General features: G+C 41.9%; 1 long non-coding RNA gene across 1 annotated transcript; it reads right to left on the bottom strand.

Annotated features, from left to right (window-relative positions):
* Nucleotides 1-1,171: 1,171 nt before the first annotated feature.
* On the bottom strand, nt 1,172-17,136 carry LOC121110114. The gene is made up of 7 exons (XR_005857965.2): nt 17,083-17,136; nt 16,762-16,816; nt 11,406-11,481; nt 11,194-11,296; nt 6,319-6,415; nt 4,646-4,779; nt 1,172-3,169 (listed from the first exon to the last, which is right to left on the bottom strand). It is a non-coding gene; the product is annotated as an uncharacterized LOC121110114 (long non-coding RNA).
* Between the last annotated feature and the right edge of the window lie 8,841 nt (nt 17,137-25,977).

The following is a 25,977-nucleotide window of genomic DNA, read 5'->3' on the forward strand; positions in this document are numbered from 1 at the left end:
ACTGTGGGTATGTCATATACTTAAAGGGGCTGGCTGAGCTGTAGATGTCTGATCGTTGCAGGGGAGTTGGACTAGATGACCTTCAAGGGTCCCTTCCAACTCAAATGATTCTGTGATTCTGGTCATCTATACATGTTGTGTATAAGTCTTTGATTTTGTTTCTCAAGTTTTGGTTTGTTTGTTTGTGGGCTTTTGAAAGCAACATTTCCAGTTGGCTTAGCACCACGTCATTGCCTATATCAAATAGATGGTGAATTCAGCTCAGAAGCACTGCTTGCAGCATTTCAGAGATGTGAAAGGCCTGCAAATGATAACATAAGCCCAGATGGAAAGATCCTAAACTGGAGGAAACAGGGTGCAACTTGAAAGACAATAGAACTGGAGAATAACTGCAAAAAAAGAGGGAAGAGGTGAAAGATAAGGAGATATATGAGTAGTTTAATGATTCGTGTGACTCAGAGCTGGAAGGGCTGAGGCTGCTGGTATTTACACAACCCCAGCTTTCTCCTGACAGCACATGAATTCTCTCAGCGCAGTGCCCAGCCCTCCCTGCAGCACCCCACAGGCCTACATCCCTGCGTCCACTTCAGGCTTCAGAGCCTGATGCATCTTCAGAGGACAGCTTAGCCCGTGCCACGCCGGTCACTCATGCAGAGAATCAGGCCTCACTTGTGGCCCTTGGATGCTCATAAATGAGAGAGCACCTGAGCACCCTGAGCCTCAGGGCCTGTCTCAGCTGCAGCTGAACCCAGAGTCAGTGGCCATGGGGTGGGCGGCTGGGGTGGGGGCGTTTGTCATCCTAAAGAGATATCTTCTTGCATCTCCTTTTGTTGTTTGGTCCTTCTCAAGGACCATGGGGCCCTGGCGACAGGGGGGTACGCTAATGTAAATACAGCCCAAAGCATTGTTCGGTACATAGCATAAGTTTTGGCTCAGTACAAAGAAAAGGAGCAACGTGTTTGCTTTGGTAATTGTGATTGCCAGAGCTAATGAACCTGACTTGGCTCTTCAGTTTGATTTGTCTTTTTAACATACTTGGAAGCAGGGGACCTTATGACCCCTCCGGGAAATTAAAACCCTTAAAGCTCTCATGTTGGCCTTTTCTGTCAAAGCAATGTCATTGAGCTATTGCTCTTACCGGCCAAAATTAAACTCCAAAGCCAGTAAGATTCTCAGTGGAATTATTCAGTATTTCTTTTCTTTTGTTTGTTTATGTAAACACAAATCTCAAAACAACAAATCAGTATCTTTTAATTAAAATTAAATTAAAAAAAAAAAAAAAGGAAGTAACAGATGAACCCATGAAATCTGGACGTTTTTCTGCAAGCTGCAACCAGAAGTCAGGTTTGTTTATTCCCAGGCACCAGAGCAAATGGAGGAGTTTTTTAACATAATGTCGTCTGTGAGAAGTTTCATGTACTTTTACAGCAGAGGTTGTGTGATTTTGAAAGACACAGATTGCAATTAGGTGCGAAATTCTCATTGCAAGTTAGCGGAAGGCCTCCCCTGAGTGACTGATTTTTAATCTGCATGTTTATCTTTTCTTCCTTAGCCATCACATTCCGTATTTACGTTTAAAATCATGTTTTCTGTTTTAATTCACGTTTGTTTTTCTTTTCCATAGCTAAAGTGTGAGGACACTTAAATTGATTTCACAGAAATTGGCTTTAGGACTCCGTGCCGTCTCTTTGTACATCTGAGACCTCTCTATGAATCTTCAAATGTTTAGGCCTATAGCAAGCACATTTGGCAAAGGTATAAAAATCCAAAAAAACCCAACCCTCTTACATCCTTAAAAGTATTCTGAAAGTAGGCAGTCAGCTAAGAGCCGTGCTTAGTGCCTCTCTGAGGTAAAAAGTGCAGCATCTCCTATGAGACATTGGAAAAATCTCGATAGGGTCATAACATCAGGGCACAAAGCCATAGAAAATCAGGCTCCATTGATTCCCCTGGTCACAGAACTGCCACAGAACTGTGATGGATATGTCCTTGTTTCTACAGTATATCCATCCCCACAACATCCACACAGCTTTCCCGTTAGCCAGCTACCTTAATGCGACAGTAATGACTTTTTCATGATTATATTATCATCTGCAAAAGCATATTTGCATATATGCACACACATTTATAAAAGGGCCCCTCTTGTTTTGCTAAGTACACTGCCAGTATCTCTCACTGCTTTCATGTGAACAGACCTTCACCCCATATAATCTCTTTGATGAAGGAAAAATACAAAAGCACATGCCAAATATTTTGAGTTTGCAGCATTAACCTGGGTCAGCGTTGACAAACCGTTCCCAGGGATGGTAACATCAGTAAAATATTTTCATTCCAGTTTCTTGAGAGGTTGGAAAAAATCAACAAAAGGATATCACAAGACCGGTCGCCAGAAATAATATTGCAGTTTTAAACACATGACCATCTCACATCTTGTGAGCAAGGAAATGCTTTAAAACGTTTTCTTTAATTTGGTTTGTTTGCATTGTGCTCTGTTTTTTGTTTTCTTTTAAACATCTTTGCTTTTTCCTGCTGAACAAAAGCACCACAGATGTTGAACAGAGAGAATGAGGCAGATGACTGGACCAGAAATTCTGATGGGGCTTCAGAAGAATCTCTGCCTGTACAAGGGACACTGTAGGTTTGCTCAGTGACTTGATAAGCTTCTCTGGTTTTGTTAAGGATGACATTTCCTCCTGCTAGAGGTGGTTGACTACAGCCAAGGCAGCACCATGAGAGTTAGCAGGGCCACGGACAAGTCCAGATGGCTTTTCCATTTGCCATTTGGAGGCTTTGCTCCAGTAAGTCTGCAGGTACACAATGGTGTGCAGTAGCTTTGAGGTCACACATGAGACGACCAGGAGTCAGAGCCAAAGTAGGAGCAGTCCTGGTTTTGCATCTGTCTGCAGCAAAAGGCCAGGAACAGATTGTATCCCCCACATCTGGCAGTGCTGCTGCACAGCAGCTAGTAGCAAACATCCAGGGGCAGTGTGACCTCCAGGAGACCAAGTACTCACAAGGTATGCGCCTGTGGTCTGCTGAGTGGCTTCTGAATGGACCCACACAAGGGCACTTTGAACTCTGCATCCAACGTTCTGCTCTGATGAGCCCTCAAATCTCAATCCAATAGTCCTCCTAGGATTCCCCCATAAGCTCTGACTGTTCAGCTGCCCTAAAGCGATAGCATTTCCTTATTAGAAAACATGTTCAAAGGAAACCTTCCATTATTTTTGCAATGACCTGATCAAGAAAGTAGTAGACAGCAGGGGTGGAGAAAGATGGGTGAGTGACCAGAACAGCTCTCTCATTGCTGAGATAACCAGAGTATCCAGAGAAAAGAAGAAATTGGCTTTGTCCTCCCTATCTCAATCTCCTGCCTTTCAGACCTTCAGTTTAGAGACACCCTGCATATATCTGAAAGGCAGTATGAGTCAAGAGTTAAAGAATGGCAAACCAGTGTGCGCCAGGACATGAACTGCTCGGCCCAGTGGAGAGGGACCATCCATGAAGGTTACAGATGTTTACTTGTACAGAGGCGTGGGTGTCACTGGGAGCATCAGCTGCAGAGGCTGAAGATGTTTATACTTTTTGATCTTGCCAGGTGTGCTTCTATGCCAGAACAGTACTAGCTCTGGGGCGTGCATGTATTTAGCTGCCTGGAATGTGCAAAGGTCAACTGGGAGCACCCAGAACCATATGACAGGACACCTACAGGCCAGGTCCCTGACAAACCACATCAGCAGCCAGGCAGAGCAGTAAACGCATCGCATTCTTCTGGACCTATGCACAAGAAAGATGTAAGATGGATTTTTGTTGTCCCTGAGAGAAAACTGCGCTTTCTCACTGAAGCCCTGGAAAAAGACCTTTTCTGTACTCTGTGAAACATTTGCAGTGTTTTCTGAGCCTTGGATACACTATGATTGTAAACAATGTTATATCTGTGACTGTAATGAAATAAAATTATGAAGTCATATAAAGGTTAAGCCATTTCTAACAGCGTACTAAACCAAATTAGTCTAATTGACTAAGTTGATGTTAAACTTATTAACTTATGGACAAGCAATTCCTGGGCTATTTAATGATGTATTTAGCTACCCACACAAACAACAGCATGCATCAAAGCAAATTTAAGACAGATGCTCTGCCAACAAGAGGACTTGGCTAAACCAATACATTTGTAGCTGAGACTAATTTTTGAATTAAAGCTTCAATAATCTTATGGCTCTCTGCCTAGACTGCTGTGGTTAGACAATAGCAATTCTTCCCTTTTCTTCTAGTATTTTTACTCAGTTGCAACACAATTTGTGAAGAATATGACTTGAAAGCTAGCCCAGCAAGACACATCACAATTAACACTCAAACCTTTAAGATAATAATTAAGAGAAATAATTTCCCAAACATATATGTGACCTCATCAACACAGTCAGATGTTTACAACCAAACACTTATCTCTAAACATTGTCCTCAGCAGCACTCCTAAAAAACCCCAACCGGCATGAAAAAAAAAAGCCAACAATATTTAATTGGGTATTTGAGTTTCTGCTTCCCAATTCTTGCAAAACTGCATTTGTTTCAGGAAGACTGACTTGCTGTTTTGTTAATATATAAGTAGCTTTCTAGTAATGATAGAACAGTAAATCACTCTTACTGGCTTGCAGCGGTTCTGTTTCTAGCATGGTTTGGTTCTTCCAACCTCCTAGAAATGGAGAGAGTAAACAAGTGGTCTGTGTGTCTTCCCATGGTGCTTCAACAAGCTGGTACAAGGCACCTTTTGCAGCAAAACTTTTAAAAAGGGAAAAAAAGAAGAGTGTAAGTGGTTAGAGAAAGTTGATTAAAAAAATAGGATGAAATACAGTGAGTCCTTCTAAGATTGTATTAGGCCTCTATTGCAAACCAAGAAAATCTTTCTATTGGCTTTTATTGGTGCTTCCAGTAAGTACTGATTACTCATTAAGTAATTCATGGAAAACTATTTTGGCAAGCCAGAATGCTGTCTGGATGTAAAATTACTACAACTAAGTGGATCATGCAAAAATCATACAACTCAGCCTGCGAGCTCCACAGACAAAGCTGAGCCAACTTTGAGAATGTCTGAGAACTTCTCACTGTAGCTGAGAGCTCCTAAGCACATCTGATCTCATTAAAGAAAAAACAAACAAACAAGCAAACAAATTCATTTCAGAATTGACAGAAAATGAAACAGAACTGCTTGTCTTTCAGATTGCTCCTACTTACGCCTAGTGGACAAAATCTTTCAGAGGTTAATTTCCTGGTGGAACACATCTACTGCTTCTTACTATAAAAGCCTTTGGTGCTTGCTTTCTTTTGCTCATCCCACTCGGTGACTCGATGCTGACTTTACACCGACTCTAAACATTTTACAGAGTATTCTTTCTCTGGAAAGATCTGGTGGCTGAAGTGAAATCGGTGCTTGCAGTCAATGCCGCAGCAGCCTGGAACAGATACGATGTCTGTAGAGGCTAAAGTAGCTGGTGGTGGCTGGTATCATCCTTTTCCTTATGTGAGGCTTTCATGGTTGCATTGGACACATATTTTACTTCACTTTCTAAGTCAGCGTAAGAGGCCATGCTTCCACCCATTTATTCCCAATTCCGTATGACACAGCTCAGTGTGTCATACAGTCAGGAACAGCCTCCCTCACCATTATTTTAATTTTTTTTAATTGTGGATTATTTCTACCCTGGATTGGTTCAGTTAATTATGGCACAAGAGTAGCACTAAGCACCAGGGATGCAATCATTCAGAGCTCCTTCACCATGCAGAGCATCCAGAGATGTAAGCACCAGAGGCTTACATTTTGAGCAGGAAATCATTAATTCAACTCCCGAGATAAACATGACAGGTGAGGGTCTCAGGAGAAACCTTCCTATCAACACTGCTGGGAGAAGGAAGAAGGGAGGGAATAGTTTTTAAAGCGTGGTATGGTGTCTTCATGACGTGATGCGGTCACATAACCACAGACAGCTCCTCTGACCCACAGCGGGCACCTGCAGCCCAGTACCTGATTTTCAGAGATCTCCCACTTTCCTCATATTGATTTTCCACCGTAAGGTTTTGTTTATCTACAGTGTATCTGCATGTGAAGTGATTAGCCAGGCTCCCTTTACTGTCAATGAAGAAAGGCAGGTATTTGTAGTTTGGATGAGGTACATCCTACAAATAACTTTTTCTCCACTCATTATAAGGCAAACCAAGGCAAGCAGCTTAAACCTAGACAGCCGCGCTGCAGACACTCTGGGTTTTCATTCACACTTCTGCAGATGGGCATAAAAAGTAACTAAGGTAGGCAGGAACACTTACATTACCCATGGCAATGCAGATTGATCATGTGCAGTGCAAGGAAATCGACAAATGGGCATTGCAGGCTGCTCCACAGTCATTCTGTTCCTACCTGAAACTGCACAAATGGGTAAAGAGCAGAACCCAATTATATTGCTGTTTCATTTTATTGTTTCTTTTCTTTAGCAAATCCCAAACTCCCTGCCACCGGATGTTCCATGATACAAATCCATAGGCAAATACATCTCTTATTTCTAATAAGGATCGTATTGATTTAACATCAATTGCACACAAACTATGATTGGTAGTTATCAGCATATCAATTGTTTATGCAAAATAAAGCGTTTGAAAAGCCAAAGTAAACAAACCTCTCAGGTTAATATAAGTTATGCACACCCTACCTGTTCATCATCTTGAATAACAATTGCATGCCTTAATTAAATAAACAGGCTTTATCTTTTATTACATCACAAGAAAATGATACACGTCTGCCTGTAAAACTATTTTGTGGGACCCACATGACAGGCTCAGACCTGAACACCCCTGTCCTAACTAAGTTACAGGAAAACAGTAATTTTCAGGAAAGCCATAGATAAGTGGGTCACGTGTTGTTTAACCCGTTCCCTGGTGGCTGTATTCCTGTGGATGAGCAAACAGCCTGCAGTCTGAGGATGCTGCCCTGACTTGCTGCATTGGCCACACAGCAGGGAGCAGAGGAAGGGGGGCAACAAGTTTGCATGCTGCTGCAAACCCCAGAGTATTTGAAAGAAGTCAGAAAGCAAATTCACAGTGAAATAATTCAGACATTTCATCCAGTTTAGACAACACTGTGGTGAGACTGGTGAAGTAAAGCCACCAAGTGCTTCCCTCTTTCTTCTTTAGGACCGTTAAAGATCGTCTGTGGCCAGCGTAACTTGTCAGATCCCACTTGCCAGCTCAACTATCAATATTACAGACATCACAACCACAATACCTACAGACCATCATTTCATTAGGACATTCAACATAAGTCCAGAGCTTCTGTCTTTACCACCAAGGCTTCAACAGGCACCAAGGTTTGCTAAAATGCACACCTTCTTTCCCAGACTCTGTGGGACATTACCAGGAACACCACTGACAGCCAGCACAGTGACTACCATAAGGCTCTGTCTTCCTACCAGCTACATACGCCTCCATAGCCTTCTGGCACTGCACGTGTTCCCCTGTCAGAGGCATGCAACGTGAGTGCCAAATGGCTGAAAATAAAAGCTGAAGCTGTCCCACCCTCCCACAAAACCTTCCTGCCCACCTCTCACTACTGATGCTGCCAAATCTCTCCCCAAGCCTCCCTGTGATTCACAGATGGTTTAATCAGTTCTGAACAGTTAGATCTTGTGACTGAATGAGCACTTGAAATGCAAGGCACTGTTACAAAGGGTACCAAGCATTCCCAGTGGCCCAGCAAGACTCCAAGGGCCTGGTACTTTCAACCAGCATCAAGTTTTATGCACTCAGGAGAGGGCATGAGCCAAAAAATAGTGAATACAACAGCTGCTTTTCCCCTGCCATGATAAGCAGGTTTCACTTGACCAAAAGAGCCAAGCTGGAAGCCATATGAAAGAACTCTTCTTCAAAGGCCAGATTTGGCATGCAAAAGTGTCCCAGGTGCATGAGTAATGGCCTGCTATTGGCTGTGGTCAACCCATCTCCACTCTGTTTCTGAGCTCAAAGAGAAAACTATGAAAGATCAAGTAAAGCCTTTCATAACTGAAGCTTTCTGCCTGTATTTAGAGCCAGAACATGGATGTGAAACCATTTTAGTAGATGTAAAATGTCCACTAGTCATTAGATAGACAGTACTTTCTCACACTCCTAGAACTGTATTTGATGCCTCAGTTACTCAGCCCCTTTCCCTGAGAGAGAAAGGCCTGGCCCAGGGTGATGGTCTGAAATGCTCTGATCTTCCTCAGGAGCAGTGCTTTCAAGATTAATGATAGAAATTTGCACCTTTATCACAAGTGACACCACCAATATTTGTATGAGATCAGTTCACAAATGAATGACTCATGAAAACTACACGCAGCAAGGCAGGGATGACAGGGAAATGCATTTAGAGAGACTGCAGCCACAACTCAGTGGTTTAAGCTGGAGGTGCACGTACACTTGGTCAGTGCAAATTTGCTACTTGGAAAGTCTCTTGTGTTACCTTGCTGAAACCAAGGTCTCACATAACATCGCCTAACAGTCATCCTGACTGGCTAGGGAACTTGTCCCTAGTAGATGATAATTGATTTTAGTAAGTCATGCCTCGATCATTTATTGTCTGATTACAGTGTGCAGCATGTCTTGGCAGGAAACTGCAATTATTACAGCATACTGCTGGTTATCTTCTCAGAAACACAGACGTGCCAAACCTTCCCACCACAAGCTGCTCTTCTCTACACAGCTCTCCCCTCTGGAAGAACACGCACTGAAAGCACAACATAGACCTGTTTTTCTCAGCACTTGACAAGAAACTACAGTGCAGTTGCCCCATAAGAACCCCGTGCAGGTGGGGAGCTGTATGTATTAGTGAACATCCACACTCAGCTGAAAGACTGCAAGTGATGACAAATTGAAATTACTTTTGAAATTGATTCAAACAGTTAATTATGCTCACAGTTAAAACCTCGCTCTTTAGAATGATATTTATAAAAAGTGTTTTAGTCATCCCATTAAACTGTGATTCAGAATACACAAGCTTGGGAGCCCAAGTTCCCTGCCTGTCCAAAGGGAAAGATACAAATACAAGCACATGGCTCAGAGAACCTGAGTAGATGCATAGAATCAGACAGACAGTATGAATGGCTGTTTTGGCCTTTATTAGGTTAAAATAACCTAAAGCCACGTTCTAGTTCAGACTTATCGCCTTCACATCGTTACTTTTGATATAGCAGAGAAACATTAAGGCAGAGCAAATCTGCTTGTGAATGTATTGAGAATCATAATGCTGCAACGTGCAATCAGGAGCACAGCTGGAAATTCAGCCCACGCTTCTGCACTGTACTAGCTTGAGATAGGCTTAAGTACATGCTTACGTCCTGCTCAACAGGGCCTGTAGGAACATATCTCAGCTGTTATAACAATGGTTTTGACTCTGGCACACATCCATGTGAGGAATTTCAGCTTCTCAGATTTCCTCAGAAAATTCCTCATTTCCTGGAACATTTGGAAGGGTCACAAAATATTTTCCATTTCTCTGCCAACCTGTCTTATGGGGCAAAGAGTTCAGGTGGCTCTGTTTGGTTCACTTTTTCCAACGTTTCTCTCAATCTGGCATACAGGATTAAAAACCAACCAACCAGCCCCATCAACCAAAAATCCCTCTATCATTTATTTTCTGCCTACTGCCCAATGACAAAAGTTAGTGCTACAAAATATCTGCTTCGTGTTCACCCTTTACTGACTTCAGTGGCTACTCTTCCAGACATAAAACTTGTAGCTGTTTTCCATCATATCCAATGCTGTACAACTTTGGGGCAACTCTATAGGCTGCTCTCCAGAGGCACAATACTGCTGCCTTCTCCTAGCAGCACAGCACTGGCTCATGCTCGTATGAACAGCCAGACCAGAAGGCATCTGAAAGCTGCTGAGATTCCTACTTTATTCCTGCTGCAATGGCTTTGTCCTCCCTTCCCCTACCCTTGTAATTCTCCTGTTTTATTCCAACACAAGCTTCAGCATAACAAGCTACAGGCTGGACAGAATGATATCAGAGGCTTGGTTTTATTCTGTACCAAAGATAGCACAACTGTTTCAGTTTTACATCCCACTGACAAAATTAGGAGCAGAACCGTGCGGAGCTGCCTTGCCTCTCTGAGTGTCTAAGCATGCACTCAGCTCCCAGGTGGTGCAAAACACAATCATCACCTTTTGATGATGTTCTGCTTTCTGAAAGATTTAATTCTACATCCTGGTTTTCCAAAAAGAAGTTCATATTGTTCTGCACTTACCTGTTCCACTGATTATAGGGTCAGTAGGAAAACACCAGACCAGAAGTCAGCACAGTGTCCCTGCCGCAGTTTTCGCACTCATCCATGCAAAAGCCTTTGGTCAACACAGGAAAGTTTTCTAACCCCTTCACATACACTTTACAGTCTGTGGGTTTTATTTTCCCCTCACTTGAAGCCTTATAAGTGAATTTCCAACAAAAATCTGACTTCCCTTATGCATCTTTTCAGCAGCCGAGACAGAAAATATTTTGTATCCGAGTCTTGCTGAGGAAAAGAGTTAAAACTTAAGGCCTCATTGACAAGCATTTAGAAAAGCATGCCATACCACAATGTCACCTTTCTTTTGCTTGTGAGGCTGAAGTTTCTGCAAAAAGTGGGTAATAGACACATTGATAATGTACAGATTCACTCACAGAACTTATGTACATGGAAGTGTGTTAAATTTTATCCACTCTTACTTGGCTCTTCTTGGCATGTTTGTTTATGTGAGCTCACTCTGTGCCACTCTATATATGTTTGCAATGTCATTACAGATCTTTCTCAGCAGTGTCTCTAAATCATTCAGCAGACTACCCATTACTGCCCCTATGAAGTGTCTACAGAATATATAAAGACATTGCCTCTTTTACATGCATTAAGCTGGATTATGTCACTGGGTCCAATTAATCTTCCATCACAGGCAACTTTTTAAAAAGACTCTCCATTTCAAAGCTTTATACAAAATAGTAAGAAGAGAGGTACTAAGTTAAAAACAGCTGAGCTCCCATGGCACAGGCAGTCCATCAGCTGAATCACAATAATTGACCACGAGCGTGTTCTTAGCATGCCCCAATTGCAGGGTAAAATGTGTTAGTTTAAACCACCATGAAGGTGCCCGCACTCTCCAATAGTCAATAGGCTGCAATGTGGCTATTGCAGTACTCACCGCATTTTAGGGCAGGTTTAAATGTCCCATTGGTGTAACTTAGAACCTTCTGCCGGTACGTGCCAGGCCATAAAGAGACACCATTCATTTTGATGAGATGAAGCTAAAGAGAAAGAGAAAGATCAAGAACTGTCCATCAATGTTGCTTCAAGCAATAAGGCATAATATATCCCCGCCACCACACTGGGCTGGTCCAAGTGGTGAAATCTCACCCTGTCATGGACTGTGAGTCTTAGGAGCACGTAGTCCACCTCAGATCTCAGCAGATTCACAGAATTTTAATGCTGCCTGAAACAGAGAATTAACACTTCAGAAGACCTCAATGGAACACTATTTTTCACTTTTTGTTTTTAAAGTGTAAAATTATTTTAGCTACAGATACTGTTTATCAAACAGACAGGTTATGATTTTATATTACAGTAACACTGCTACTCTTGTTTTTCCTAGCATTCATTAATACAAACCTAAACAATACTTACTTATTCATTTAGTGAACCAATTTATTTGACACTAATGAGAAAAGCTACCCAATTTTGATGAAACAAGCAGTCAGGTGATGTTTTTCAACCTCATCAAAAGCTACAGCAAAATCAAAAGGATCCTATGAAAAAATGTGATTTGAAAAAAGGATGTACTGCGGCAGGGGAAATGTCTCCTTCCTTAGCCAAACAGTGAAGCTATATATAGTGAGTAGTAACAGTGCTTATAGCAGTTAATAGCTACTAACACACATACAACAATACAGGTCTTATCCCTGTAGGAATCCACAGTGGTGTACTTTTACTGTTCTTGGCTTCAGTTCCTTCTCTTTAGGTCTTCACCTTTCTCACACTCCACTTCCTCAAAGTTGTCTTGCAACCCAAAGGAGACTTGAACAATAAAAATAAACTTTGATTACTCTTTAAAAACAACTATTTTCCAAGGAGTCTCAAAGTGGAAAACAGTCTGAATAATCAGAATTTGATCTTTACTCAGAGAGCTGGTTACCATCTGCAAGCCCTGAATATGCTGCTCCAACTTATCTCCATCGCAGAGGAAAATAGCAGTAGTAGAATTTACTCATAGTTCTGAACTAGCAGAATGAAAGAGAAATCTCACTTCTGACAATGATGAAAACATCAGACCATGCTGACTGAAAAAAAAAAAACAAGTACAACAGATGTTTGAACATTATGCATACGTGGATGTTGTTCAGATTGAGTTTTGACATGGATTCCCACAGTATCCATGTATCCAAACTGATACATGTATAGTTACAAGCTGGTGAGTTAGAATACAAATGATGGATGTGAAGCTGGACCATTGGGTTCAAAAGACAGCATTCAACAGCCATGTCTAACTGGCATCTGGTTATAAATAGCAATATGAATACTGGCATTATTAAGCATCTTCATCAGCAGTCTGGATGGTGGGATGAAGCACACAGATCAAACCAATATTGTTAACACATTGAAGGAAACATTTTTTTCTTCTTGGCGTTTGTGAGGCCACTATGCCCACTTTAACATCCTCCACTACAGGAATGAACTCAAAAACCTGAAGGGAATTCAACAGAAAGCCACTGAGGTGGTTGGGAGTTGGACTACTTGCTCAACAAGGAGAGGCTGAAGGAGCTGGGCTCATTCAGCCCAGAGGTAATATGGCTTCATGGAGATCTAACAGCAACCTGGCAGGGTCTCTGGGGGATTATACAGAAAATGAGGTCGGCTTCTTTTCAGAGGTGCACAGTGAAGGGACAAGAGCAACAGGCATGAGCACTCGCAAGGGGAATTTTGACTAAATGAAAGAAAAACAACTTCACTGTACTGATGGTTAAGCAATGGATAAGGTTGTACAGGAAAAATAAAAAGCTATCTCCATAGAGATATTCAAGATTAATTAGAGAAAGCTGTAAGCAACCTGATGTAACTTTGAAGCTAGCCGTGTTCTGACCAGGAAACTTTCAGAAGTCCCTTTCAACATCTCTGTGACTCTTCATTTATAAAGTAAAACTAATTTCTACTCTGACATGCCCCACGTGAATGTATAAAGAATGGAAAATGAAAGCCTTAAGATGTAACCTTTTAATTCATACAATCAAGTAAAATGAAATCATTTATGATTTAACATAAAAGTACTGCACAAGCCTTTAATCATGCAAATGTCAACTATGTATTCCTTCTATACAGGTTCATAAGCTATGCTTATCAACATGGTATCTGATCAGCTCCTCGTAGTGCTGCTCTGAGCAGCATAACATCTGGTGTGTAGTTTGTTTCACGGTTACTGGCATTCTCTTCTATCTGCTTAGATCTTGACTCCTTTTGTTAGGGACATTCACATAAACAGGATGTTTCTCTTTCTGCCTGTACTGATATCACACAGATGAGAGTTCTCCTGCAATAGCCATTTTTAGCAAGGTAACATTAAAGGCTGTGATTACCAGCAAACAGAATCAAACCTGCGTTCAAAATGACAAAATAAAATGGAATCTTGTCCAGCTCCTGCTAAAGAAACTGCTCGCTGTCTCCACTTTGTCTGATAGAAGCAAATGTAATTTGCACAGCTGTTCTTCAGGGACTTATACAAAGGCTTCAGGCTCTGGGAAGACCTAACCTTTGTTTCTTTCCAGGTTGATTCTATCTCATTTTTATAAGGTCATAAATCGAGGCTAGAGAGAGAGAAAATATATTTGGGCTTTTGAATGCAAAATGAGTAAGAAAAAAAGCTGTCATTTATAGCAAATTCCTTCTCTCCCCCTCTCCTTTTTCCTCCCAAGTGCAAGCTCCCTGCTGTACAAATCAAAAGTATGCACTGAGATGGTTCCTAAATCTTTTATGAAATGGGCCCTTCACTTGCACTTCAATGGAGCTTGCTGTGCATTAAAATTTCTTTTAATGGCAGAAGAAAATAATTCTACAGTTACAGTTCTGTGCTTCCTGTCACACCTGATATTTGGGCTGAATGTGGGACAGATGAATTACGGAAATTATGGAAGGGTAAGAGAAATGGTTTTAGTGTCCTTTCTGCTATATTCTTACAAACTACAAGACCTGGAGGTCTCTAGTCATGGTGGAAAGTAAGCCAGCAAGGGTGGCCAAGGTCAGCATTGCCAGGCTGCTCAGGGGCCCAGCTGTGTGCCAAAACTCCCCCAGGGAGCAAATACAAGTGTCCCTGGGAAGGCATGACCATCCTCCTTGGATGAGCATCTCCTAGAATGCCCTCAGTCCACTGGTGTGCTCTCATTGCTTGAGGACGTGCGGGGAATTTGACATGAGGTACCCTATGGACAAGTACCAATTTCCCCAGCCATAGACAAGCAGATTCTCTGACATCAGGTACGTTCCTTCCTGTTACTCAGCCCTCTTGCCATGTGTCACCTGCACAAAAGCTCCCCACTAACCACAAGGCAGACATACAAGCACTACTCTGTTTCCCCCAATCCTCCCTCTTACACAATATCCTCTATCCCCTAGGAGGCACCCCTGCAGTTCCTTGCCCTTGTACAGACAACTGATGGCCGAAAGAATTGATTCATTCTTTTCTTAAGTTGTTGACATTCATACAGAGCAGGCAAGACTCAGATCATTGTAGCTCACAAAGGTACGTGCTCAAAAACGTACACAGCATCAGTCTTCAAAGTAACCCCCTCAAGCCCAAAAACAACGAAAAAGAAGGCTTCAAAGGAGCTGTCTACCCCCTCCACAACATGATGTCCCATGCTCACTGCAAACAATGGTAACAGAAAAATCTGCCCTAACAAGGTTCAAGGAAGACCTGGAGGTAAACTCAGCTGGATTCCCTAGGAAGAGCAGATTCTTTTACCACGGAAGAGAGATTCTTTTTTTAACAGTAGGCATGTTTAATAATACACAAGCTGTAGTACCATCATCCAAATATTTGTTTTTATCCATGTGCAGGCAAGTCTGCCTCCGTTCAACAGTCAGCTCTTGCTTTACTGTATACTTCCAGTGTGGAATTCCTCCTTAAAGGTTTTTCAGTTTTATAAATACGTACACTACCTCAAATACACCCTTCTACTTACTGATCAGGTACAAACTCCAATTACAAACTTGTGGGCAGAATAGAGAAAAACCCTCATTTCCTTATACTCTAAGTTCAGCGTCTCAGTTATTGCTTTGTTTTCACTTGGCATCAGATATGAGGTATAAATTGAGCTTATAATAATTCTTCATCATTGCTTTTTGCATCTATCTGCCAGTGAGTTTATTAAAACCTGAAAGATAAATACCATCTTTCTTTTCATATATGTTGTTTTCCCCTTGCAGAGCATTCAGTCTGAACCAGAAGTCATTGTATGTAATCAGTTTTCTAACTACAAGTTTAAGGAAAGAACTAGATGTACAAGCAATGATAAAAGTATTTTCAATATCATGTTACAGTTTGCTACATTTCTTCCTGTGCTGCGTTGGTACATTCTGTATCCTATTTTATTTCAGCCTGTTTCCCTGAGTTCAGAAGCAATTGGTGCAGTGTATCAGGACTAGATGTTCTTGTGAAGACTTGCACATAAGTACGCAGCTAAGAACAAAGTTCATTCATGCTTTCTAGGTGCTCCTGAAGTGAAGTATTAGTTTTGCTACTGATAGTATCAGGAGTTTTGTAATGCCATAAGATGTTTTCTTTCTCTGTCTATATTGTTTGGAATACTGTAACAAGAAAAGCCTTTGGGAATGGCATTGAGTATCTTGAATTACATCTGTTTTAATCTTGTTACCTTCTCATTGCCAAATCACTGAACTCTCTCTTCCTCCTCTGAAAAATAACAAAGAACGTCCACACCATATTTGGAGGCTTCGTGCCACAACCATTCTCATTTTCTCATGCTGATTTACCCCAAACTGCCTCCTGCACAGCTGAGTAGTGACTGCTGTACATACAGACTGATAGATGAATAGCACTCCCACATATCTTTTGATTTCCTTATCTATCAGATTAAGGGCTCGCTATCTGGAACGTCTTTTCCTATAACCTTGTTCAGTAAAACACTTTTCTGTTCTAACTTCAAAAAGACAACAAAATGCGTCTTCTAATCTGCAGTGACTGGCAGATGGCCATTACCAAGTACCTACCACTCCCCGAGTGATGTTTTCCAATGCTTCATTAATGCCATTCTCTTTTTAACGTTAGAGGACTCGAGCCTGCTGAGTGGGGTTTCTTAGTCAGAAATCACATTCTGTTGTCTCTGCAATCATTGTCTATTCTCATCTTCACATAATTGCTGCTTTATTAAGTGAAGTATTCGGAAAATTCCACCCAAAAACCTTTACACCGACTGCTTTTCAAAAATTAAATGCCAACAGAACAAGTTCTCTCCCATCAATAGAGGAATATCAAGTAGAAAGGCTGCTTTTCTATTTTACATTTTTTTAATCTTCTCCCCACAAAACTGCATCTGATAGTTAGACACCATAGTGATGTGGGTGATATAAAAGCTAAAGAATTAGAACAGCACAATACGAGATAGCACATTGTGCATCTTAGTGAGGGTAGGCAAGAGATGGTGGGAAGGCCACGTGAAAGAGAAAGAGGAGAAAAGGAAGAGAATTTGGGGGGTTTATTCTTTACCTGGTCTTGCAAATTCCTGCTGCTGGGGCCATACTCTTCAGATCAGAACCCATAGCTTCACATGGAACAGAATCATGTTAGGAGACAAAGAAAAGCCGAGCTGATACTGATGCTGTGTTAAGTAAACCACGGGAGAAAATTCATGCATTCAAAACTACTGTTTTATCTCACATCGTGAAATGAAGAGCGCAGCGCTGGCATTCATAGACTTACCTTTGTACAGTAAATAAATATATAGATGTTATACAGTATACAGAGAAGTTAGGCTGGTAAGAGTACCGCGTTGGAAAAGACAATCAGATACAAATGAAAGGTGCTCACCAATGTTGGAGGCTCACAAAAACTCCATGAAGAGCAATCTCCAGAGAGAGACCCTTCCTCAGTGGCAGTCAGCCCTTAAATGGGGTGTAGGAGAGGTGCAGCCTGGCTCCACCCCTTCCGGTCACACAGCTGAATTGCCTTCACCTGTGCTCCCACGGCTGATTCGGTGCTCATCTCAGGTGGTCAACCAGAGGTTCAGGCCGTGATTCAGCAGTTCCCATACTCACTGATGTTCTGCTTGCTCAATTTTAATTACAGGCAGACAAGTCAGGAGCACGCACAAAAAATAAAATCTTCATTGCAGAGGTTGGAGTGCAGCTGTTCCAGCAGCAATCACTAACAGGAGACACCATGATTGGAAAGACAATACCTTTCCAAAGATGCAGGAGTCAAGAACCCAGTAGAATATCTTGCAATGAGAACATGGGCACAGAGGAACTTGGATGTTACTTCCACACAACTCAGGACAAACACCGCTCCAGAAAGAAGGTGTTTGAGAAAAAGGTGAGGTAGCTGAAATCGGACAGTCCACAGAACCAAGGCACGCTGTTCGCTGACGAGGACTGACATGTGTTGCCATGTACTGACTCACACAACAGCCCTATCATTGTGTATGCAGTGATTTACTATTTCACTCTGTGCACATTATTCAGTACGTACTACAGCTTTTGGCTAATGAAATCCTGGCAAACACAGATGTAATTGTTCTGAAATGCAGAACTTTCTCAATTGAGAATATTTCCCCTGACATCTCTATTGCACCTTGCAGGCTCTGCTGGAGGGGGTGGGCAGAGGAAAAACCACAGCTTAAAGGAACAGTATTAAGATGATAAAAATATATTTTACAGATGTATTGCAATGGACACAATGAAGAACACGGTGAGATTTCTTTGACAGAAGAACTGCACTACCATCAAAAGAAAATCTACTTCCAGCACGCTGTGGACGTTGAAAATAAATAACCCATCTCACTTCAAGCATTTGACATGCTGTCAATCTTGAAGAGCTATTGTTATCCCCAGTGCTGTATTTTTAAAATATTTTTTCAAAATTCCATTACCATCACACTGTCAGTGTTCACAGTTCATAGAATCACAGAACTATGGAGGTTGGGATGGACTTCAGGAGGCACGTAGACAACCTCCTGCTGAAGTTTCTCTTAGTTTTGCCCCATCGGATCCTGAAAACTTTCAAAGGCACAGATTCCACTGCTTCTCTGGGCAATATCTTCAGCTATAAATGTTTTCAGTTTTCCTCCTAAAAAAAAAGTAATAATAATAATTACTCACAGAAAATCTTTCAGATTCTAGGCAGCACAAAACATTTTTCTCCTGATTTACTGACACGGTTTCAGTAGATCTGACAAGTGACAACCAGTCAGGAGGAAATTCCAGCAGCAGTTATATAAATGTCTGAAAACAGGCATGTTTAGAGAGGGAATGTTGATGCTGAGACATGGTTGTGTTGCTACAGGCATTGCTAGGCATCAGCTAGACAGCACAACAGTAGTAACTCTCCTCTGAACAACTCCAAGTCAGTTCTAGTTGGATGACACGTACATTTAAATATCTTCATGTCCAAGAAAAGAGAGAATTAATTACACCTAAAAGCACCATTTTTAATTTTAAACCAATTAACGCATTGTAGTTTTCCCTATTCAAAATATAAACTCCAAAAGCTTAATATCAAATATATTTTTCATATCAGGCAGAGCAATCCCTTCCTCCTTCTGTTGTAAAGGAACAGATCGTTCAAGACAGGAGGCGAGGCTGTGCTAAAGGCAGCTAAAATTATAGCCAGTTCCCAAAATAGATGTCAAAAACTCAGCAGGCTCCTCTTCCCTCCATGGCTACCCACACTGTGGGAACTGTTCCATCAGCTCATTACACAGCACTTCTCCCACCTCCCCAAGCCCAAAGAGAAGGCCTCGCCTTCTGCCCCCACATTCCCTGGTTTAACATCAGAATTTAGCCTTGGAGAGCATCTGCAAAATCAGGTAGTTAATTTGCATAGAAGTAAGAAATAACATTGGCTGCTTTTTTATTTCCAGGCCATTGCATGCTGAGGAGAAACTCAGGTCTATGTAGGGAAGCAGATTTTGAACCACTGGTGTGTGAGCAAGAAGGTAATGGAATTGAGATTTCCACCTTCAGCAGATGGCAGCTGAAAAGCTCCTGCATTCATCCAGGCTGGCAATAAATAGAGGCTCTTCTCATCCTTCAGTGGGCACAATTTGTGTTGACACAATCCTCCACAAACCTACTCCCTCTCTCCACTTGCAGTAGCTTGGCAGGTTTGAAATCATGCCCCAGGTACACAGAATCAGAGTCATGTAGGACAGAAAAGACCTTCACAGTGATCAAGTCCAGCCATCCACCTAACCTACCAAATCCCATCACTAAACCACATCCTTTATTTCCACATCCACATCTTAAATACCTCCAGGGATGAGGATTCCACCACTTCCCTGGGCAGCCCAGTCCAGTGCTTGGCCACCCTCTTAGTGAAGATATTCTTCCTAAAGTCCAATCTAAACCTCATCTGGCACAACCTGAGACCGTTTCCTCACACTTTATTATTTGTCATCTGATAAAAGACACCAGCACTCTCCTTTTCCTAGGTAACTGAGACTCTAAGGCTTCTATAAATATTTCTCAGTAGTACTAAATATCTTCAGGGTGAAACACCACACAGACTACTGCAGGTGGGCTTTCAACCATGGTCTCAAGTTATAGCTTTATGCCTGCTCTGAAGCAGTCACCTGGCTGGCAAAAACAGGCATACATGCAGTCAGCCAGATAGAAGAACTTGAAAAGCTTTCTCCTTTTCACCCTCCTACAAGCCTTTTGCTAGCATCACGTGGCTTGCTCCAAGGAGATAGCTGGGAGCACATGCTGGCCTCTCAGACTGAAGAAAACATTTCCTGCAGGTGCTAAAGCCCAGCAAACCCAACTTCACCAACAGCTTATTGCCAGGGAATGTGCCCAATTCCAATTGTGCTGGGAGAAAGCCCCTCTACCTCCGTTATCCATTTCAGGATGTTTTTAGAGCATCAACCCTGAGGCCACCCATGCCCAGGCTTTCTTCCCCAGCTCTCTCCAAAACCACAGTAATGAAGCGATCAGGACAGTTCAGCAATCAGCACCTTGTTATAATCTTTCCTCTTTGATAGTTGGTGGGGAATAAATCACTGACTGGAGCTTGCTACAAATATGCTACATAAGCACAGATAATATCTCTAAAAAAAAAAATAAAATATGGGAAGTACAGAATAATCAGGGATTCTGCAGCTAGCAGACAAAGGCATTTTCTCTGCCATAGAAAATGCCTTATTTTCCTGAGTAGTTCCCATGCAATTTTACCTTCATTCAAACGTAAACACAGAGTCTGGGACGCAAGAGGTCTCTAGAAGCTCTGTGAATTTTCAACATGACTAAACAGAGATTTAAACAAAATTGGAAGCAAAATATAAGCTTTCTGGTGCCCAGTGTATACAACCTTACATGTGAGTCAGACAAGATGAAGGAGAGAGTAATGCAACCAGGAGAAAGGCCATACAAAGTTTCATCTTTTAACATGATCTAAATGGAAAATCTGGTATAGAGATTAAAATAGCAAAAGAGCAGCCTTAAAGCACTTATTGATAGCAATAGGTTTAGCTTAGAAAAGAATTCTTATGCTCCAAATATTTTTGCTCATGAACAAATGCCTTCGAGCATTTGTTTTGACTTTCTCCATCACTACTTAGGAGAAGCCTCAATAGACATTGGATCAAACCACAGAGGATCTGCATCAGTGTTTAGGAAAATACTGAATATTTTTTGCGACGTTTGAAGATGAGCATTAACAATTCCCTTCCAGCTGTTACTGGCACCTATGGAGCTTGACACAGACATGTTCACATTTAAATCCCAATTCAGTAGGGTTAGAAATCTATCAGAAGAGCTCTCTGTCCAAAGTACGTTACCTATTGCTGCTCGTTTCTGGAGCATGCATTGATTTTAAAAAGCTAATAAATGTATTCTTGCTTCAATTTCTAACTGCTTCACTCTGCAATTTATTTCATCACTCCCCTAAAAGAGCTGATGAGAGTGACAGCTCATTATTATTTTTTATCATCCTTTTAGTGATAATAGCATTAGAATTCATCACCTTGAGAAGACACGGGGCTATTCAAGTTGCAGGAACTTATGTTTAAGGTTATAATTTTTCTTTGAAGCCCCATGTCCTGAGACTTCAAAAAGAATTTTCCTCTGCAGCAAGGAAGGGTTCGGGTAGAGAAAGAAAAAAGGCAGCTGTAGTGTCGCAAGTTAAGGTATCCAATCTCACAGTATAAAAATTGCTTGGAATGTGTGCTTGAATTTATCTAAGTATTTACAGAAGCCGGACCCCCTACTCCCAAAAATTTAGTAACTGCAATCTACAAATGACTACAGATGAGTCTTAGATCACCAGCCGTATTTCTTCATACTTACTGTCATTGTACTTTGTTGCACACTGCTAGAGACAGGCCAATTGAGATGTTACAAAAGAATTTGATAAGACTTTCTGCTCCCTGGGCTCACTGCTCTTATTCCCATCAGCTGACTAATGAATAAGCAGGACAACCTCAAATCAGCCTCCAATTAGCCTACTTAATTAGTTCCGGTAAAATAAAACCCAAACCTGTTCAGTACTGTAGCGAAAAAGAAAAAAGGTAATTTTGTTTCTCATTCCTTGTTCCCCCAGTTAAAACTGAGCTCATCTCTTGGTGTTTGCACACCCTGTAGCCTGCCAACATTCACACCCCCGGGGAAGTTAAACAGAATCAAGGAAACGGGGAGATCCATAGGCATGAAATTGGCAGCAAGCATCCAAACGGATGATTCTCTTTTACATCTAAAGCACATACATGTGCCCGTAGCTCACCTACTAGCTGTTTGATTCTAATTCTTTACCAAAACCAAGCCTTTCTTTTTTTTTTTTTCTACATTAAAAGTAGATTGAAAGTTCTTAAAAATTGGATGTTTTAATTCTAGCTTGCATTCATTTCTTAGTAATCAAGGTGGATGGACCTGTGACTATCCCAAGACTTAATCACATCCCAAACTGCACCCAAAGACCCTGAGTGGCACCTGACCACCAGCAGGCACAGCAAAGGCTGTGCATTTGGAGGAGGCAGCAAAGGCAGCTGGTATTAGTCCACGGAAGAGGAGCAGTGGGAGGAAGGAAGCCTGGGAGATGTACTGTTCGGGTCAGACCAGGTCTGACGGGTGGGTAAGTGGATGCAGGCAAGAGCATCAGGCAGGAGGTTGCCTGGTTGGTTGCAGATAGCGATGATGCCTTCAGAAATGCTGGGGAAGTTCCCAGAGCATGAGCTCGTTCCCAACTGCTCCCGTATCCTTTGTGCTCTATGCTGCGGCCCAGTGAGGTCATTCCCCCTTCCTCCTTCCTCTCTCCTTTTGTGGTGAAGTGACATCTCTGGCTCCAAACCGGACGAGGGCAGAGCAGGAGGGAGTTCACTTCCTTCCCAAGGCAGGTCAGCTCTCTGTCACGAAGTGCAAGACTGGGGCTGCCTTAAAACTTTTCAAGGCCTTTGGCATAGAGATGAGGAAAGACCCACAGCTCTCACAGTGGAGCAGCTACTATGTTTCTATTAAGCAGTTTAGGCAATTTTTATGCCCAACACACAGCCCTTCAAAAAAGAGAAAGGTGTGTTCATCAGGGAAGCACTGCCCTCTGGTCCGTGGCTGTGGCTTGAAGGAGGCACAGCTCTCCGGCACGCACAAATGAAGCGGTGCCTTTCAAAGTCCACCTGCTTTCAAATATTCACGTAGAAATCTCATTCTTAGCACACCTTGAGCAAGAAACATTAGTGGCAGAATAAATGGCAGCCAGTAGGGCTAGGAGGTATGGAGGTTAGGCCAGCAGAAATGGGTAGGTGACTTTAGGCATGTCCAACCTGCACCTTGCAGGCTGCATGCGGCCTGGAACAGCTGGGAATGCCCCCTGCCCTGCACCATCATGGCATTGGCTCTTCCCCACCAAGCAGCCCAGTCCCAGGCACACAACCAGTGCACAGAACTATACTAACACTGTTTTGAAGTAAAATGGGGAATTACATACAGTGGAGGTATAGGGGCCCTATTATGAACATATTTGATCCATGGATTCACTCCTACCACACACACACACCCGAAACTGGGCACATCCTTTCCCTCTTTGCTTCTGCTGTTATTGAGTTGCTGCCTTGAAAACATATACAGACCATCTTGGGGAACCTGGCAGGGGAGCAGTTTAAAAGCCAAATGTATGATACAGGTAAGCAGAAAATTCTGGTGCATGTGACTGTTAACTGACATTTGGTCAGCAAAAATTCACTGTCAAACAAGCAAAAAGGAGTAGGGATTAGGGAGAGAAATGAAGACCTGTCGCATCCTGTAAACTCGGGTGCTAAGTCACTGAAGGCAAGCGCTAAAACCATGAAATAAAAACACAGCTGTTCAAGTCAAAACAAGACCTGACAATACATTCTGTGTATCAGAGAATTGTTCTAGAGATTTCATTACATGAGAGGCCAGGGGAAATAAGCAAAAGCAGTAATCAGCTAATATACTTTCAGAGGATGTAACGCTGCTTACAGCCAGAAACAGTTTTAACCCATCTCCCCCATATTACACATTTATAAAGCCTCTAAAAGGCTTAGCAGTTCCATGATGAAAAAAAAAGCACCTTTCTTTTATAACAATAAATCATGAGGTGTGTCAGTGGCACTTCAACCTCATAAACCAACCCTCAACTGCTAAATGAACAGGATCCCAGCTGATCTGATGTGCCATTTAACTTGTCTGGTGAAAACTTCCCATCCATCTTGCTCTCAAGTAGCTTGGAGGAGACTGCTGGTAACTGCAGCTACAAACAGAAAAAAGCTCTCTTCCAAGCAGGAAGGCATGGATGGGGATTTTCAGAGCTGAGCAGATCTGTGTGCAGGAAAGAGCAAACACTTCAAGCCTGGGCAGCACCAAACAGGGACAAAAACCCAGCCTGGAACAAAAGCTAGGCTAAATCAAGCCAAATTTCAAGCAGCCAAGATGCCAAGCTGACATAGTCAACATACTGCAACAAACTGATCCAACCTGAGACACCATAACTTTTCACAGGACTGATGTTTTTCTTAATGACATCCTTTTTTTTTTTCTCATTTCTGTAAGGATTCACAGAATTTTCAACCCCATTTAAATGTAAATTTCCACTACTAGTATACTGTATTTTGCCACTTAACACTGCACAGCACAAAGCTGGCTCTCCAGCATGTTGTTACACGCAAACCCTACGGCACTGTAGGAGAAAAGCAGTAATCAATAAAGCACTACTGTATGTGGTGCTCAAAACAAAACGCAGTATTCTTCCGAGAGCAGCTTTGAGAACAGACATCTTCTGTGAGCATGCTGGTACTCAGACTTCATTAAGTAAAAAGCACTACTGGATTAATTAGTTAATGTCTGCTAAGCCCTCTGAAGTAATATGGTACTGTATGTATCAGTGCCAGCTGTTATTTATTTCAGAGGTAGCGGGGCATATTCTGTATTTGACCGTGCCATTACAATCCCCTTTGGCTCGAACCATGAGATCTGAATAAAGGAGAGGTGCAAGATCAGAACAGAATTCGATCCCTAAACTTTAAGAACGCTGCTTTTTCCATCCACCTCAGACTTCAAATTCTACCCCTTGTCAGACAAAATAAAACTTTCTGATACAAATAAGAGGTGTATTACACCAACAAAAAGCAATTCTCTCCTGTTTACTGTTTCCTCACAAGCCATAAAACAATACAATATACTCGGAAAGAGGAAAGCTTAGCAGCTCCGAGAAGCACGGAGCATGAAAATAGCAGAAGTGCTACATAGTAGAAGTATGGACAACAGGGGAGCTATTACTCTATGAAAAGAAGCATAACCAACTACATCAGCTCTAAACAGTTCTTCACAAAAATCAGAGTTAGTCACATGTGTGCCAATGTCAAAAATAAGACGGATAAACACCCTAAAATGCAACCCATAGTCTCATAAGTGCACTTGAGAGGATTTTATCAAGACAGAATAATACTGGCTAGAAAGCTATCAATAAATCCTCCTTGAAAGAGAATGTTACATTTCACCTCTAGTCCTCCTTAGTATTTATGCTCTCCTTCAAGTTTGCTTTCACATGTTTCTTAGCCAAAAAATTGTGTGAAACTGTCCACACAGTAGGATGTCTGAAGCCCAAAATAAGTCAGGCATCCATAGAGGGATGATGAGTTTGGTTTTGTCTCTCAGAGAGGTGCTGTGAGCGTGCAAACAGATTCCTTCTGCCTGTAAACACAGTGTCCCTATCAGCAGACCGTGCTCATACAACTACCTCTACACTGCAGAGACTGGCTGTGCAATTCATCTGAGAACACCTCCTCAGGCATCCACTTAGCACGTGCAGACAGACAGTGTTCTGAAAGCTCAGCTCCCTGATATTTCTGCACTGTATGCAACTGGGAGTGAAGTCAGTACAGATCTCAGTTCTTCTGAGGTGGCAAAAGTACCATAATTATGAGCAATACCTTTATATACTGGAGGTTACTTCAACGATTTACCTCTTACAACTTGCCTATATTTACAATACATGAACATAAGTTAAGAAAATTAATGAGGATAAGTTGCAAATATTAAATTCTGTTATTCAATAACACCAAGAAAGGACAGCCTGATATTGGACAATGAGGAAGTTGAGATAAACCGTTATGCTGACTCATGAATAAACGACTGGCCCCATATAGAGCTATATCTGAGTATGCCTGGATTCATAATCCACAGAAATACACTTCGCTGTTCATCCAACTGTGTAATCACTCTGCAAAAACCTCAAAGAAAGCAAAAGCCACTTTTT

Source organism: Gallus gallus, chromosome 2 (genome assembly GCF_016699485.2).
Source record: "Gallus gallus isolate bGalGal1 chromosome 2, bGalGal1.mat.broiler.GRCg7b, whole genome shotgun sequence".
Taxonomy (NCBI): domain Eukaryota; kingdom Metazoa; phylum Chordata; class Aves; order Galliformes; family Phasianidae; genus Gallus; species Gallus gallus.